Genomic DNA, 17,151 nt, shown 5'->3' with positions numbered 1-17,151 from the left:
AGACGCAGACTCGGTCTCAACCTTTAAGTCTTTATTGAAGACTCATCTCTTCAGTAAGTCCTATGATTGAGTGTAGTCTGGCCCAGGAGTGTGAAGGTGAACGGAAAGGCTCTGGAGCAATGAACCGCCCTTGCTGTCTCTGCCTGGCCGGTTCCCCTCTCTCCACTGTGATTCTCTGCCTCTAACCCTATTACAGGGGCTGAGTCACTGGCTTACTGGTGCTCTTCCATGCCGTCCCTGGGAGGGGTGCGTCACTTGAGTGGGTTGAGTCACTGACGTGATCTTCCTGTCTGCGTTGGCGGCCCCCTTGGGTTGTGCCGTGGCGGAGATCTTTGTGGGCTATACTCGGCCTTGTCTCAGGATGGTAAGTTGGTGGTTGAAGATATCCCTCTAGTGGTGTAGGGGCTGTGCTTTGGCAAAGTGGGTGGGGTTATATCCTGCATGTTTGGCCCTGTCCGGGGGTATTGTCGGATGGGGCCACAGTGTCTCCCGACCCCTCCTGTCTCAGCCTCCAGTATTTATGCTGCAGTAGTTTATGTGTCGGGGGGCTAGGGTCAGTCTGTTATATCTGGAGTATTTCTCCTGTCTTATCCGGTGTCCTGTGTGATTTTAAGTATGCTCTCTCTAATTCTTTCTTTCTTTCTCTTTCTTTCTTTCTTTCTCTCTCTCGGAGGACCTGAGCCCTAGGACCATGCCTCAGGACTACCTAGCCTGATGACTCCTTGCTGTCCCCAGTCCACCTGGCCGTGCTGCTGCTCCAGTTTCAACTGTTCTGCCTGTGGCTATGGAACCCTGACCTGTTCTCCGGACGTGCTACCTGTCCCAGACCTGCTGTTTTCAACTCTCTAGAGACAGCAGGAGCGGTAGAGATAATCTGAATAATCGGCTATGAAAAGCCAACTGACATTTACTCCTGAGGTGCTGACCTGTTGCACCCTCGACATCCACTATGATTATTATTATTTGACCCTGCTGATCATCTATGAACATTTGAACATCTTGGCCATTTTCTGTTATCTCCACCCGGCACAGCCAGAAGAGGACTGGCCACCCCTCATAGCCTGGTTCCTTTCTAGGTCTCTTCCTAGGTTCTGACCTTTGTAGGGAGTTTTTCCTGTGCTTCTACACTGCCACTGTGCTTCTACACCTGCATTGCTTGCTGTTTGGGGTTTTAGGCTGGGTTTCCGTACCACACTTTGAGATATCAGCTGATGTAAGAAGGGCTTTATAAATAAATGTGTTTTGATTTGATTTGATTTGCAGGGTCAATCCGTCCTTCTGCCTCCCCCGCCGGCGCAGGGTTCTTCTTTGTGGAGAAGTAGGACAAGACCCTGAGCCCGTGCATCGACTACCGGGGCCTCAACGGCATCATGGTGAAGAACATCTACCCGCTACCACTCATCTCCTCGGTCTTCGTTCCGCTCCAGGGGGCCACCGTGTTCTCGAAGCTGGACCTACGAAACGCCTACCACCTGGTGTGGATACAGGAAGGGGACGAGTGGAATACTGCCTTCAACACGACCAGCGGTCACTATGAATTCCATTCATGTGGTCCCCAGCTGCTGACCGGGCGTTCATCTTGATCTGTCCCACCAGTTCGTGGTGGAGGCCGAGTGGGGGCTGTCCTGTCCCAGCATTCTGCCCTGGACCTCAAGTTACATCCCTGCACCTTCTTCTCCCATCGCCTCAACGCCATGGAGAGGAACTACGATGTGGGGAATCATGAGCTTCTCGCGGTGAAGATGGCGTTGGAGGAATGGAGGCACTGGCTGGAGGGGGCAGAACATCCGTTCATTGTGTGGACAGACCACAAGAACCTGGAATATCTCCGCACCACCAACCTTCTCAATTCCAGGAAAGCTAGGTGGGCCCTGCTTTTCACCCGGTTCAACTTCTCCCTCTCCTACTGACCGGGATCCAAGAATGTCAAGCTGTATGCGCTGTCACGTTGCTATAGCCCAGCGGCTACACCCACGGAACCCAAGACCATCCTTCCCACCTCATTGTGCCTGGCGACGGCAGTCAGCTGGGGAATAGGGAAGCAGGTCCAAGAAGCACAGCGTTCCCAGCCGCACCCCGGGGGGGCCCAGATAACCGGATGTTTGTTTCTGATGCTGTCCGCTCCCTGGTCCTGAAGTGGGCCAACTCCTCCAAGCTTGCCTGCCACCCGGGCTCCCGTCGGAGTCTGGCCTTTTTGCGACTACACTTTTGGTGGCCTACCATGGTTCCTGAATTCTCTGCATTCGTCGCCCCATGCACGATCTGTGCACAGAACAAGACTCCCCAGCAAGCTCTGGCTGGTCTCCTGCAACATGTACCTGTTCCTCACCATCCCTGGTCTCACATATCCTTGGAGTTCACGGGTCTCCCCTGTCTGACGGCAACGTCGCCATCCTGACAGTAGTGGACCGGTTTTCCAAAGCCGCCCACTTCATTCCTCTCCCTAAGTTACCCTCTGCCAAAGAGACGACCCAGCTCATGGTGCAGCACTTCTGCCGGATCCATGGACTCCCAGTGGACATGGTCTCCAACCGGGGTCCTTAGTTCTCGTCCCGGTTCTGGAAGGCGTTCTGCACACTCATTGGGTTGTCAGCCAGCCTGTCCTCCGGGTTCCACGCCCAGTCCAACGGACAGTCTGAGCGAGCCAACCAAGACCTGGAGTTTGGTTTCCGCCACCATCATCACCTGGAACCAGCAATTAGTGTGGGGGCTGTGCTTTGGCAAAGTGGGTGGGGTTATATCCTGCCTGGTTGGCCCTGTCCGATGGTATCGTCGAATGGGGCCACAGTGTCCCCCCGACCCACCCCTGTCTCAGACTCCAGTATCTCTGTTGCAATAGTCTATTATATCTGTTATATCTGGTGTAATTCTCCTGTCTTATCTGGTGTCCTGTGTGAATTGAAGTATTCTCCCTCTAATTCTCTCTCCCTCTCCTCCTGGAGAATCTGAGCCCTAGGATCATGCCTTAGGACTACCTGGCCTGATGACTCCTTGTTGTACCCATTCCACCGGGTCGTGCTCTGCTCCAGTTTCAACTGTTCTGCCTGCGGCTAGGGAACCCTGACCTATTCACCGGACGTGATATTTTGTCCCGGGCCTGCTGTTTTCGACTCTCTCTCTCTACCGCACCTGCTGTATCGACCTCTGAATGCTCGGCTATGAAAAGCCAACTGACATTTGCTCCTGATTTACTGACCTTTTGCACCCTCTACAACCACTGATTATTATTTGACCCTGCTGGTTATCTATGAATGTTTGAACATCTTGAAGAACAATCTGGCCTTACATGGCCATGTACTCTTACAATCTCCACCCGGCACAGCCAGAAGAGGACTGGCCACCCCCACAGAGCCTGGTTCATCTCTAGGTTTCTTCCTAGGTTCCTGGCTTTCTAGGGAGTTTTTCCTAGCCACCATGCTTCTACATCTGCATTGCTTGCTGTTTGGGGTTTTAGGCTGGGTTTCTGTATAAGCAGTTTGTGACATCTTCTGATGTAAAAGGGGCTTTAAAAATACCCTACCGTTCAAAAGTTTGGGGTCACTTAGAAATGTCCTTGTTTTTGAAAGAAAAGCAATTTTTTTGTCCAAATAACATCAAATTGATCAGAAATATAGTGTAGACATTGTTAATTAAGGACTTTTGTAGCTGGAAACAGCTGATTTTTAATGGAATATCTACATAGGTGTACAGAGGCCCATTATCAGCAACCATCACTCCTGTGTTCCAATGGCACGTTGTGTTAGCTAATCCAAGTTTATAATTTTAACCTCTCTAGGGTACGTGAGACGGTAGAGTCCCACCTCTTCAACAGCCAGTGAAACTGCAAGGCGCCAAATTCAAACAGAAAATCCCATAATTAAAATTCCTCAAACATACATGTATTTTACACCATTTTAAAGATACACTTGTTGTAAATCCAGCCACAGTGTCCAATTTCAAAAAGGCTTTACGACGAAAGCAAACCAAACGATTATGTTAGGTGAGTGCCTATTTACAGAATAACACAGCCATTTTTCCAGCCAAAGAGAGGATTCACAAAAAGCAGAAATATAGATAAAATTAATCACTAACCTTTGATGATCTTCATCAGATGACACTCATAGGACTTCATGTTACACAATACATGTATGTTTTGTTCGGGAAAGTTCATATTTATATCCAAAAATCTGAGTTTACATTGGCGCGTTACGTTCACAAGTTCCAAAACATCCTTTGATTTTGCAGAGAGCCACATCAATTTACAGGAATAATCATAATAAACATTGCTAAAAGATACAACTGTAATGCATGGAATTTTAGATGCACTTCTCCTTAAAACCTGTTTGGGCTGCAAGCCCGACGCCGGTACACTTATGACAACATCCAGCTCAAGTGCAGGGCGCGAAATTCAAAAGATATTTTTTTTAAATATTTAACTTTCACACATTAACAAGTCCAATACAGCATATGAAAGGTACACATCTTGTGAATCAAGCCAACATGTCCGATTTTTTAAATGTTTTACAGGGAAGACAAAATATGTAAATCTATTAGCTAACCACGTTAGCAAAAGACACCACTTTTTTATTCCAACAGTTTCTTACTCCATCAGTAGCTATCACAAATTCGACCAAATAAAGATATAAATAGCCACTAACCAAGAAACAACTTCATCAGATGACAGTCTGATAACATATTTATTGTATAGCATATGTTTTGTTCGAAAAATGTGCATATTTCAGGTATAAATCATAGTTTACATTTCAGCTACAATCAGAAATTGCACCGAAAGCAGCCATAATATTTACAGACACCAACGTCAAATACCTAATTACTCATCATAAAACATTTCTGAAAAATACATAGTGTACAGCAATTGAAAGACAGGCATCTTGTGATTCCAGACAATATTTCCGATTTATTAAATGTTTTACAGCGAAAACAAAATGTAGCGTTATATTAGCGTAGCCACAATAGCCAGAAACACTTGGGCGCCCACGACCAGTTCACATGCACGACAGATATTAGAAATAGCATCATAAAATGTTTCTTACTTTTGGTGATCTTCCGTCAGAATGTTGGACAAGGTGTCCTTTGTCCAGAACAGTCGTTGTTTTGATCTGGAACGGCAAATATCCCTCTTCATTTAGCATGGGCACTTGCCAAGTGGCACGGATCACTCCAACGTCAACAAAGTCAGAGAACGGAACACGGCAAAACTCCCGAAAAAAATTCAATAATCTGATTAAACTATATTGAAAAAACATACATTACGATGATATGGTCACATGTATCAAATAAAATCCGAGCCGGAGATGTTAGTCGTTCATAACGACAGCTAAACAGAAGACAAATCCATGTCCTCTTTTGCGCGCTCCAGAAACAGGATATGGATGGTCACGTCAAACAAAGAGCTTTTATTCCACCTCAGACCAAGATAAATACAAAATTTCTTCTCTCACCGCCTCTTGACAACCAGGGGAAGGTGTATGAAGTGTACGTAGACTCTTACGTATCATGTCCATGTATAGGCATGAAGTTGAACAGAGCAACGATTTCTGACATTCCACTTCCTGGTCAGGAAATGTGCTGCAGAATGAGTTCTGTTTCACTCAGAGAAATAATTCAAACGGTTTTAGAAACTAGAGAGTGTTTTCTATCCAATAGTAATAATAATATGCATATTGTACGAGCAAGAATTGAGTACGAGGCCGTTTGAAATGGGCACGATTTAACTGGCTACTCAATACTGCCCCTTGCAGCCATAACAGGTTAATGCAACCGCTGTGTCAGATTTCAAAAAAGCTTTACGGAAAAAGCAAACCATGCAATAATCTGAGTCGGCGCTCAGAGCCCAATCAAGACACAAATATATCCGCCATATTGTGCAGTCAACAGAAGTCAGAAATAACATTATAAACATTCACTTACCTTTGATGATCTTCATCAGAATGCACTCCCAGGAATCCCAGTTCCACAATAAATGTTTGTTTTGTTCGATAATGTCCATCATTTATGTCCAAATTCCTCCTTGTTGTTCTAGCGTTCAGTACACTTTCCAAACTCACGACGCGCGGGCAAGTCCAGCGGAAGGTATGGACGAAAAGTTAAAAAAGTCATATTCCAGTCCGTAAAAACATGACAAACGAAGTATTGAATCAATCTTTAGGACGTTTTTAACATAATTCTTCAATAATGTTCCAACCGGAGAATTCCTTTGTCTTCAGAAGTGCGATGGATCAGAGCTTGCTCTCACATGAATGCGCATGGTCAGCGCATGTTCAGGTCATGGTAGACCTTACTCAATCCACTCTCATTCGGGCCCCACTTCACAGTAGAATCATAAGACAAGGTTCTAAAGACTGTTGACATCTAGTGGAAGCCTTAGGAAGTGCAACATTACCAATATCCCACTGTATCGTCAATAGGAGCTGAGTTGAAAATCGACCAACCTCAGATTTCCCACTTCCTGGTTGGATTTTTTTCTCAGGTTTTTGCCTGCCATATGAGTTCTGTTATACTCACAGACGTCATTCAAACAGTTTTAGAAACTTCAGCGTGTTTTCTATCCAAATCTACTAATAATATGCATATTCTAGCTTTTATGGCTTTGTAGCAGGCCGTTTACTCTGGGCGTGCTTTTCATCCGGACGTGAAAATACTGCCCCTTACCCCAAAGAAGTTAAAAGGCTAATTGATCATTAGAAAAACCTTTTGCAATTATGTTAGCACAGCTGAAAACTGTTGTTTTGATTAAACAAGCAATAAAACTGGCCTTCTTTAGACTAGTTGAATATATGGAGCATCAGCATTTGTGGGTTCGATTACAGGCTCAAAATGGCCAGAACAAAGAACTTTAGTCAGTCTATTCTTGTTCTGAAAAAATGAAGGCTAGTCCATGCGAGAAATTGGCAAGAAACTGAAGATCTCGTATAACGCTGTGTACTACTCCCTTCACAGAACAGCGCAAACTGGCTCTAACCAGAATAGAAAGAGGAGTGGGAGGCCTCGGTGCACAACTGAGCAAGAGGACAAGTACATTAGTCTCACAAGTCCTCAACTGGCAGCTTCATTAAATAGTACCCGCAAAACACCAGTCTCAACATCAACAGTGAAGAGGCGATTCTGAGATGCTGCCAGTTGAGGACTGGTGAGGCGTCTGTTAGCTAATACAATGTGCCATTGGAACACAGGAGTGATGGTTGCTGATAATGGGCCTCTGTACGCCTATGTAGATATTCCATTAAAAATCAGTCGTTTCCAGCTACAATAGTCATTTACAACATTAACAATGTCTACACGTTATTTCTGATCAATTTAATGTTAATTTAATGGACAAAAAATATTGCTTTTCTTTCAAAAACAAGGTCATTTCTAAGTGATCCCAAACTTTTGAATGGTAGTGTACATTTGATAGATTGATTGATTCAAGACAACTGTGAACTCCGACTGGGAAAATACATTTTGAACGGTCATCCAAAACGGAATACCAAGTCGGGAACTCCGGCCTCTTTATATAGCTCCGACCTGAAGATCACTGATGTCATGATTCTACCTTGTTTTTTTCCCAGAGTTTCCAGTTGTCTTGAAAGCACCATAAATCCAGAGAATGCCAGACTGATGACAAAATTTGCCCACCAAGGACTGCTGCTGTCACGCCCTGACCATAGATTGCTTTGTATGTTTCTATTTTTTGTTTGGTCAGGGTGTGATGTGAGTGGGCATTCTATGTTTGTATGTCTATGTTGTCTATTTCTTTGTGTTTGGCCGTGTGTGGTTCTCAATCAGAGGCAGCTGTCTATCGTTGTCTCTGATTGAGAACCATATTTAGGTAGCCTGTTTTCCCACTGAGTTGTGGGTGATTATTTTCTGTTTAGTGTTTTTCGTCACCTTACAGGACTGTTCGTTTGTCATTTTTGTTGTTTTGTTCAGTGTTCAGTTGTTTTATTAAAATAATGAACACTTACCACGCTGCACTTTGGTCCTCCTCTCCTTCTCCCGACGACGTTCGTTACAGCTGCGCAACCTTCCTGTTCAAGTGAGCACAGCACAACAAGGTCAGTTCAAAAATGTCTTGTATGCTGCTGCATAAATGATGTAATATGCCAGGGAGATATGTATACTGTAGCTAAGAAAATAATATTAAGTGTATGTTGTGTAGTAAGCTCTTAGTAGCCCATGTGCCTCACACTTACAATTTGGCCCTTTCCCCCCATTTTTTATCCTACGGTTCTGACTTGGTGTACATGGAGAATACTGTAAGGGCCCATGTTCTGAATTCTGTCGCTGTACATTTCAATAGTGCTGAACAAATAGTTATATTGACTACGTCCGTCCTAGCTCGCTCATTAATGTCTTAATCGAAATAACGGATTGCCTCTTATCCGCTTGTCATCCCCTTGTGCCATAGTTTGTACATCTCAATTGTCAGTAGAAACCACATTTGTTTAAGCAAGTCAGCCATATCAGCTATGTTTTTTAAAGTCAGTAAATGAGGCTGAATTAACTGTTTTGCTCCCAGACAAGGCTCCGCTGATAGCCAGGTGTAGCAGTGGTAAGGATTCACTCCATGGTGCTGAAAAGAAAGCTCTGTTGTTGGGTCAGCTTTATGTAGGCCCTAACAGTTTGTGGGAACTGGTTGTCACCGTTATAGTGCAATTCATGTATTGTTTAGTGTTGTGTAGTGGCTTTGCTGGGATGCATCTAAAACATTTTTGGGGAGTTTGCTCCACCAAGGTTTATATGCTAAAATTGCCACTGTGCAAGAAGCTCAATCCAGAGATCTGTATTGAATGACGAGATGCTCATGTCTCCGCCCTAACAATGGGAGTCATTGTCCCAAAGGTGGGAAGGCAGGCAACAAGCTTAGGTCGGCATATTATGCCCATAGAAACACATTGGGCTTATTCTGGACATATTTTGGCGAGAGTGAGCTCTCTCACTTCGCCTCTTCCTCTCTTCTGAAACTCTCACTGGAGGAAGCATCCAAGTGAGTGAAACAGCGCACCTATGTCTTACTATATGTCATGCCATACTCTTTTGGTCCAGACAGTATCAGATACATGGTCTACACATACTGAGACAGAGGGGCGCTGTTTCACTCGCTCAGATGCTTTATCTGAGATTGATGCATCTTTCTGCCGGCGAGCGTCTCAGTCAAATAAATTATAACTATTTCAATATTTTATTTGGACAGGCAAGGAGATACGGTAGGGAGGGCCAGGCCCCCCAAGATCCACCCATAACGCCGGCCCTGTCCCAAAGTATCCCTTTAAACTCAGATGGAATTACCCTAGCCCTTGATTGAGAGCTCGTTATGTATGTGCAGATCACCTGTCACCCAACAATATTCCTGTCCTCAATCACTGCACTAATAATCCATTATGTAGCTGCTATAAATCACAGTCACTCTAAAAGTAATCTCCAATGCTAACAAATTATTTGATCAACCGAGTGTAGAACACTCCATTATCTGAAAACAGAGATTCATGTACTGTATTTCATTAGATGTACTGTATGTCTAATAGTTACACAAGAGTGCAAAAAAAGTAATAGCTGTAAACTATGGAACTATATAATAACATTTTAATTCACTGAACACAAGTGAGGGAAAACAAGCTGTGCCCTTCAGGACAACAACTCCATGGGCATACGGTTATCATGGTGTTTTGACATTAACTCAGTATAATGTCATAAAGCTAATAAACAAAAAATGTAAACGTCAGAGTTTACATAATTAGCATTAAAACAATATTTTGACAGCTTCTACTTTGCCAGCAAGAAAATCCATCAACGAGTAAAAACAGCAGTTGCATTTTGATGGCCACGTGGGAAATCTGCGTCGAGCAGTGATTCCCCTGACTCAGTTCTAATGAGAGGCCTGTTCAACTCTAAACTGAGCTTGATCTACATAACCGTTTGTAAACTGAAGTTGTTTTTTTATGTGATTTTGTATTCCTTAGCCAAATAGCCGACAGTTTTCCCGATCTACGTATTGATTTATGTCTGGGGTGAGAAGGTTAATTAAATATGAATAGTAAGGCAGCAACATAATATTGAGCATGGAAGACAGGGAAAGGAGAGGAGTCAGTGGGGAATGAATATCTGTCACCAAATGAACAGCGATGGGGGATGATCTGCACACAGGAGGCTGCTGAGGGGAGGACAGCTTGTAATATTGGCTGGAATAGAGTGAATGGAATGATATCAAACACATATTCCGTTCCAGCCATTATTATGAGCCCATACTCCCCAATTAAGGTGCCTCCAACCTCCTATGGATCTGCAGTAAGGCACTTGGGCTCAATTCAAGGTTTTGTTATGCATCTGTAATGTGGTGGTACGGTGCCCATGGACTAACAGGGGGATAGGAGGAGACATTTCACAGAAACACTTCCAGACACCTGACTCCTAGGCTGAATTCCAAATGGCACCCTATTCCCTACACAGTGCACTATATAGGGAATAGGGTGCCATTTGGGACACAGCCCTAGCTTTAGACAGCAGAGTTAGCAGGAATAATTCATTTCCCCAAAGGAAACCTCCAAACAATTCATTCAAACCCCATTTTAAATTAGTCATATATCAGTGTCAAAAGCCTAATTTATTCTCCCTGCTCCTTAAAAACAAATATAAGTCAACATCGAATCAGTAAATTGTATTTTCAACACCTGCCATTTTGAAGATTAAGACTAAGTTCCTTTCAGCATGGGCATTTAAAGGTCTGTGGTTTCTAACTAATGCACAGAATATAATATGAAAATAACAGCCTCTGCCTGTCCTGACCCCGAGGACTGTCCTTATCAGCCATGTGAGGTCTGAGACATCAACCAGATTTTGAGTCTCTGGAATTACAGCACGTTCGTTTTTACTACTGCCCTCAGCAGTCTGAGATAAAAGGGGACTAGCCAGACAGTGACGGATATTTATCTTGAAAGTGAATTTCAGCTTTAAGGTGTCTTGCATATTCTATGAGTTGTAACAGACAAGTGGACACTTCAATTCAAGTGAGATCTGATGGCCGAGATAAGTATCGCTGTTTGGAAAGAAAATCTAGAAAATGGCTTTCATCTCATATCAGTGAGAAATCCCCATGAGTAAAAGATATAATAGCAAAACCTTGTGAAGTTATTTTTTACATGTTTTGCAAAAAAATGTAAATGCAAACACTGCACATCTGTCACTCCTGGCAGGCTAAAGCAAATGCTCAAAGTATTTGAAAGATTTCAAATATATTTGAACCCAGGTCTAGTAAAAACAAAACATCCCTAACTCATACTGTAGGTAGGGCACTTTGACCGAGAGAGTCCAGATGGCCCCACATGGTTTCTAGTCTGTACAGAGGTATTGGTACATAATACTTCTGCCAGAATAAAAACCAATCCCCTCATGGCAGGTGAAAAATTACCTATCAATATTGCACCAATGCGGAACATCCAACAGGAGAGGGATCATGACAAGTTTAAATATGGCCCCCAGCCGTCTTTCTTCAGCTTTCGGAAGGTTATGGATCCTGACTCCTATAAAACCCTCCACTGCTCACCAGCCAGCCAACCTTCTGCTGCATTTGTTGTTCATCTTCTCATCGTCTGGCGCCCTAAAAGACCAAGGCTGTGTGCGTCTGAAATGGCACTATATTCTCTATTTAATGCACTACTTTTGATCAGAGCCCTATGGCCATAGTCAAGAAATACGCTATATAGGGTGCCATTTGGGATGCAGCCCCAACAAGTCCCTGTGCTTCCATCTTATTCATCAGCAACACCAGAGACGATCATGCTGAGCAAAGTAATACAGCCATGAGTGCTGCTGATTCACCTGAGAAGATTCACTGGCTGCCGGTATTGATCCCTCGCCCGGGCCTGTGCCCAAGAATATCATTTCCACCATCACCAGACAGCAGGAGGAGGATACCAGGGTGGCTCGCTGGAAACACACAGGGAACACTTTGATTAGGAGATCAAGCACAACACTCTGGGATCCGGTGAGTAACTAGGGATTTAGATTTAATGGAAACAATGCAAACTTGTAGGTAAAGAGAATGGAAATGGAAGTAAGCAGAGAGGAAGTTGACTTCTCAGGATAAGACCCAGATGGAGACAACTAGAGTAACAGATGTTTATTGACTCAAACAGGGGCCAGGCAAAAGACAGGTCAAAGGTCCCTTATCCAGGCAGAGTCAATAAGGTACAGAACAGCAGGCAGGCTCAGGGTAGGCAGAATGGTCAGAAGCGGGGAAACTAGGAAACAGAACTTGAGCAAACAGGGAGACAGGCAACACGCCTGTAAGACCTGACAATACATGACGAACTGGCAACAGACAAGCAGAACACAGGTATAAATACACTGGGGATAATGATGAAGATCGGCGACACCTGGAGGGGGGTGGAGACAAGCACAAAGACAGGTGAAACAGATCAGGGTGTGACAGGGAAGTAGTGAAGGCTGTAAGTACAACATGAAAACTGACATAAGTTTAATAAGGATCAGACCCTTTTTTTTTCAATTTTTGCCTACAATGAAATTCCCAAATCTAACTGCCTGTAGCTCAGGACCTGAAGCAAGGATATGCATATTCTTGATATCATTTGAAAGGAAACACTTTGAAGTTTGTGGAAATGTGAAATTAATGTAGGAGAATATAACACATTAGATCTGGTAAAAGATAATACAAACCAAAAAACCTGCATTTTAAAATTATTATTTTTATCATTATCTTTAAAATGCAAGAGAATGTATTGTTGCAATTTGGGCGCAATTATGATTCTGTCCACTAGATGGCAGCAGTGTGTGTGCAAAGTTTCAGATTGATCCAGTGAAGCATTTCAATACTGGACAATATAACTCTGACCAAATGTGCCGAATTGGTCAATTGATACATATTCAAGTGCATAACTATAGAGAACATACAAAAATGATATGGTAATACAAAATGTAAGTTTAAACACTCCCATGAGTGTCATACATGATGGATCATGAGCTTATACACTAACTTTCCCACATCTAGATGGGTGGGTGTGGAGCCAGACACAGCAGGGGTTCAAACTAGAAAACAAAACTATGCCACATTTTATCTCTGGGACACTCAGGATGACAAATCAGAGCAAGATTACATTACTGAATGTAAGTATATTATTTACCTTCAGAGGTGAATGTATCAAATCAGTTGCCATGATAAACGTTTTTTGTTGTTGTGCATTCTCCTCAAACAATAGCATGGTATTTTTTCACTGTAATAGCTCTGCTCCTTGGACACTGCAGTTAGATTAACAAGAATGTAAGCTTTCTGCCCATATAAGACAGGTCTATGTCCTGGGAAATGCACGTGTTACTTACAATGTCATGCTAATCACATTAGCGCACGTTAGCTCAACCGTCTCGGTGGAGGGACACCGATCCCGTAGAGGTTAATGCAACTGCTGTGTCAGATTTTAAAAAAACTTTACGGAAAAAGCACACCATGCAATAATCTGAGACGGCGCTCAGATATAAACAACATTTCTCCGCCATGTTGGAGTCAACAGAAATACGAAATTACATCATAAATATTCCCTTACCTTTGATGATCTTCATCAGAATGCACTCCCAGGAATCCTAGTTCCACAATAAATTGTTGTTTTGTTGATAATGTCCATTATTTATGTCCAAGTAGCTACTTTTGCTAGCACGTTTAGTACACATGTCCAAACGCTCGCGCAGATCCAGGCGAACGTTGGACGAAAACTTCAAAAAGTTATATTACAGGTCGAATAAACTGGTCAAACTAATTAGAGAATCAATCTTCAGGATGTTATCATAAATATTCAATAACGTTCCAACCGGAGAATTCCTTTGTGTCTACAAAAGTAATGGAACGCAAGACGATATCATTTGGAATGCGCGTGACCAGGAACTGGCATTCTGCCAGACCACTGACTGAAACACCTCCCATCCGGCCCCACATAACAGTAGAGGCTTCATTCAATGTTCTACAGACTGTTGACATCTAGTGGAAGGCGTAGGAAGTGCAAACAGATCCATATCTTACTGGGATTTGAATAGGCGATGAGTTGAAAATCGACCAGCCTCAGAACACAGAGTGTTTTATATCCAATAGTAATAATAATATGCATATATTAGCATCTGGGACAGAGTAGGAGGCAGTTCACTCTGGGCACGCTATTCATCCAAAAGTGAAAATGCTGCCCCCTATCACAAAGAAGTTAATGCAAACAGAGAAGAGCTCCAACTTCTTAATCATAGCCTCTGTATGTTGTAAAGGTGTTACATGGTCACTGCCCATATCATTGCATAGTGCAGAAAATACACAAGTTCAGGGGCCTTACTTTAACAAAGTTAACCATTTTCACTGTAGTGTCCAAAACGTCTTTCAAGCTGTCAGGCATTCCCTTGGCAGCAAGAGCCTCTCGGTGGATGCTGCAATGTACCCAAGTGGCGTTGGGAGCAACTGCTTGGACGCGCGTTACCACTCCACTATGTCTCCCTGCCATGGTTTTTGCGCTATCAGTACAGATACCAACACATCTTGACTACCAAAGTCTATTTGATGTCTCAAAGCTGTCCAGTACTTAAAAAATATCCTCTCCTGGTTTCCAATGGTTTGCAGAAGAGGATGTCTTCCTTAATTGACCCCCCCATAAACGTAACGGACATATACCAGGAGCTGTACCAGGCCTGCCACGTCTGTTGACTCATCCAGCTGTAATGCATAGAATTCACTGGCTTGTATGCAAAGCAGTAATTGTTTCAAAACATCTCCTTCCATGTCACTGATGCGTCGTGAAATAGTGTTGTTTGATGAAGGCATTGTTTGTATAGTTTTTTTTGCCTTTTCCTCCAGCATTGTCCCAGCCATATCCGCGGCAGCAGGAATAATTAAGTCATCCACAATAGTATGGAGCTTGCCTGACCTAGCCACTCGGTAGCTCACCATATAATACACTTCTAGACCCTTCTTATTAATGATATATGCTGCCTTTAAACATGTTTTACTACTTGAAGGTCATCTTAATTCTTGCTCAAAAAACTCCTGTGGCTTATTTTTCAAATTGCATGTTTTGTTTCTAAATGTCTGTGCAAGAGTGGAGGTTTCATCGAGTTGTGAGATAGTACTTTTGCAACACACTGTGGCTGAGGAAAGGCACTACTCCCACTACTCCCAAATTGACTTCCCCATTGGGTTTTTTGCACTTAGATACATTCTGAGGGTGGATAAAGCTTCCATCCAATTTAGCCTGAATTCAGATAAATTACCTGGGAGAAAAATCCCTGTAACCCTCCTCCCAAAGGGTGTTTATAGACTATCTAGCTTCCCAGTTTTCAGTTCCCTGCTCCTGATCCCTCCCATGCAGCAGCTGCTTGTCAAATGAGAACTTGGAAAGGGTCTGGGAAATTTCAAATTTTGTCACATTCATTGTTTGTTCATTCATATATCAAGTAAATAGCAACAGTGCATTCACTGATGTGATAGCAATTTTATGAAGTTGGCTTCCCAACCTCATAACTACTGTAGCTACCAAGAAGCCCTTTCAGGCTGTCAATCAAGTTAGAGCTTGTCTAACTTCAGGTAACTGCCAAAATAAAGGAAACACTAACATAAAGTGTCTTTTTAGGGCATAATTATACAGAATGTCAAGCCATCAGTCTATTAGCTGAAGCTAAAGTGCAACTGAAGTGCAAATGAAGGCTAGTCCATGTGAGAAATTGCCCAGAATCTGAAGATCTCGTGCAGCGCAGTGTACTACTCCCTTCACAGAACAGCGCAAACTGGCTCTAACCAGAATAGAAAGAGGAGTGGGAGGCCCCGGTGTACAACTGAGCAAAAAGAACAAATACTTTAGAGTGTCTAGTTTGAGAAACAGACGCCTCACAAGTCCTCAACTGGCAGCTTCATTAAATAGTACCCGCAAAACACCAGTCTCAACGTCAACAGTGACGAGGCGACTCCGGGATGCTGGCCTTCTAGGCAAAGTTGCAAAAAAAAAGCTATATCTCAGACTGGCCAATAAAAAGAAAAGATTAAGATGGGCAAAAGAACACAGACACTGGACAGAGGAACTCTGCCTAGAAGGCCAGCATCCTGGAGTTGCCTCTCCATTGTTGACGTTGAGACTGGTGTTTTTACTTATTGAAGGGTTTTTCTTTATTTTTATTAGTTTATACTATGGAGAGTAATAGTGGAGACATCAAAACTATGAAATTACACATATGGAATCATCTAGTAACCAAAAAAGTGTTAAACAAATCTAAATATATTTTAGATTTTAGATTCTTCAAAGTAGCCACCCTTTGCCTTGATGACAGCTTTGCACACTCTGAGACAGAGGCAGTTGTCAGCAGCAGAACAAACTCAAATCAAGTAAAATTTGTTGTTTGGACAACACAGATAACTAGCTAGCTAGCTAGCATATTTGCATCATCATTCACTCTGATCAGCTGATAGCCTTTCTTTCCGTCAATCATCTCGCATCATTTCGAGGCCTAGGAGTCACTGGCACTAGCTTGCTTACAATGTGTGATGAGTGAGTGTTGCTTCAGAAAATATATAGGCTTATATATGTTGACATTTTGGCTACAGAGGCAGTGGTACGTTATGAATTGTGAGTTATTAATTACTTATTTTTTTGGGGGGAGCTGCCGTTTATTTTGAGCACCTGCTCCCCCCAAAGTTCTGTGCACGGCCCTGCTGCCTGGAGATCAAATGGGAAAGAGAGCCATCCTAATGTGCCCATTAATCAAGAGGAACCATGCTTTTCAACTAAATATATTTATTAAATATGTTAGAAATGGAAGCAATTATTCTTAAAGCCATTTATCTATACAGTGGGGAATTCTCAAATGCATTTAATAGAGTCTTGCATGTGAAGATGCATATCTGATTAGATATTACTTTATTACTGGATTGGACTGCTAGGGAATTGAATTTTCACTGAGTAGAGGCAGGACCAACCATTTTGCTGTAGTGAGACTAAGCCTTTGGGCCAAAAATTTACAAAACTATTCAAACACCTTATCTTTGTATTCACAGAACAGACGTAATACTACACCACAAAACAGAAAACAATGCTATTTCGAAATGCAATCCTCTCATATGTGCTGGTGGCGGCAAGGTTATGCTAAACAATATTTCAGAATGCAATCCATAAACCAAACAGTGGGGAACATTCCCCCTGT

The sequence above is a fragment of the Salvelinus namaycush genome, chromosome 1, assembly GCF_016432855.1.
Source record: "Salvelinus namaycush isolate Seneca chromosome 1, SaNama_1.0, whole genome shotgun sequence".
NCBI lineage: Eukaryota > Metazoa > Chordata > Actinopteri > Salmoniformes > Salmonidae > Salvelinus > Salvelinus namaycush.
The sequence above is the reverse complement of the archived record's forward strand: the minus strand, read 5'-3'. Positions refer to the sequence as shown.